The following is a 1,203-nucleotide window of genomic DNA, read 5'->3' on the forward strand; positions in this document are numbered from 1 at the left end:
GACACCCTTCCACAATTTTCTCACTTTGCAGCCAGTCTCAAGTATCCTATGAAAACTGGGAAAAGGTACTGCTACCTTGGAAACCTTTGGATCCAACTGAAAGATTCTCATCATTTGAAGATGAAAATGACATGGCTATGATAGTTGATCAATCTTCTCAGAATTCTCTGCCAGTACAACCCTTAGTCCCTAATAAGTCTTTGGTGATCCTGCGCCGAATCAAGAAATTGGAAAAGGAGGTACAAAATGTGATGAATACAATTAATAATATCTCCGATTTCTTCGATCATTTAGAATTGAGGATTAAAGAACATTTCGATCATTCGGGACTTTTATAAGATAGCTTGATACGACTGATGAAGAGAATGAAATTAATTAAGGAGGATTCTACTAAAGAATTTCCATTTCGACCCTTCTACAACCTCTTCGTCCATGTGCAATCAATGGGTGATCTCAGAGGAGAAACAAACACAGAATCTGACGAGTAGTAGATCTCATATGTTACATTTATGTTTGTGTTTAGATTTGAACTTTATATTTGCTTTGATTTAGAACTATGCTTAAAGATCTCTGTATAGTTGAGACTAAGCATATGATGTTTTGTTTTCAGCGTTTTGAGTGTTGTGGCTTGGATTGCGATGCTGAATTAATGTATTGAGGTTGAGAAAATACCTAATTTAGGTGTGTTATGTAACGTTTATTGTATCTCTTGGAATTTATATATGAATGTGATGTTTTGTGTTGTGAAAGTTTGTGTGTGTTAAGTACATCATTTAACTATTTAAAATTATGTTTATAAAGATTAAACGAATGTTCTTTAGGCTTAAAATTGATCAAAATCGCAAAAATACAGAATTTGGACAAAATAAACAGCGCCCGCCGACGGCGCCCTCGACGCTGCCGACGGCGGGAATTTCCCGAGACTAGGGTTAAAAAGGATTAAAAATACAATAGAGCGCACCGACAGTGCCATCGAGCCCGCCATCGGCGAGATCACTAAAATACCTCTTTAACCGCAATTTTGACCGGTCAACCGCCACTATTCATCGTCCCCTTCCTCCTAAAAATGCCATTTTCGAATTAGGGCTTGATAGATCTTGGATTGGAAGACTATTTCAAGGCTTTTTGACATCGGATTTGATATTCTTTAGGTAAGAGCTTCACTCCAAGCTAAATATATTTGATTTTCACCATGTATTTCTT

Source organism: Phalaenopsis equestris, unplaced genomic scaffold (genome assembly GCF_001263595.1).
Source record: "Phalaenopsis equestris unplaced genomic scaffold, ASM126359v1 Scaffold225841, whole genome shotgun sequence".
Taxonomy (NCBI): Eukaryota; Viridiplantae; Streptophyta; class Magnoliopsida; order Asparagales; family Orchidaceae; genus Phalaenopsis; species Phalaenopsis equestris.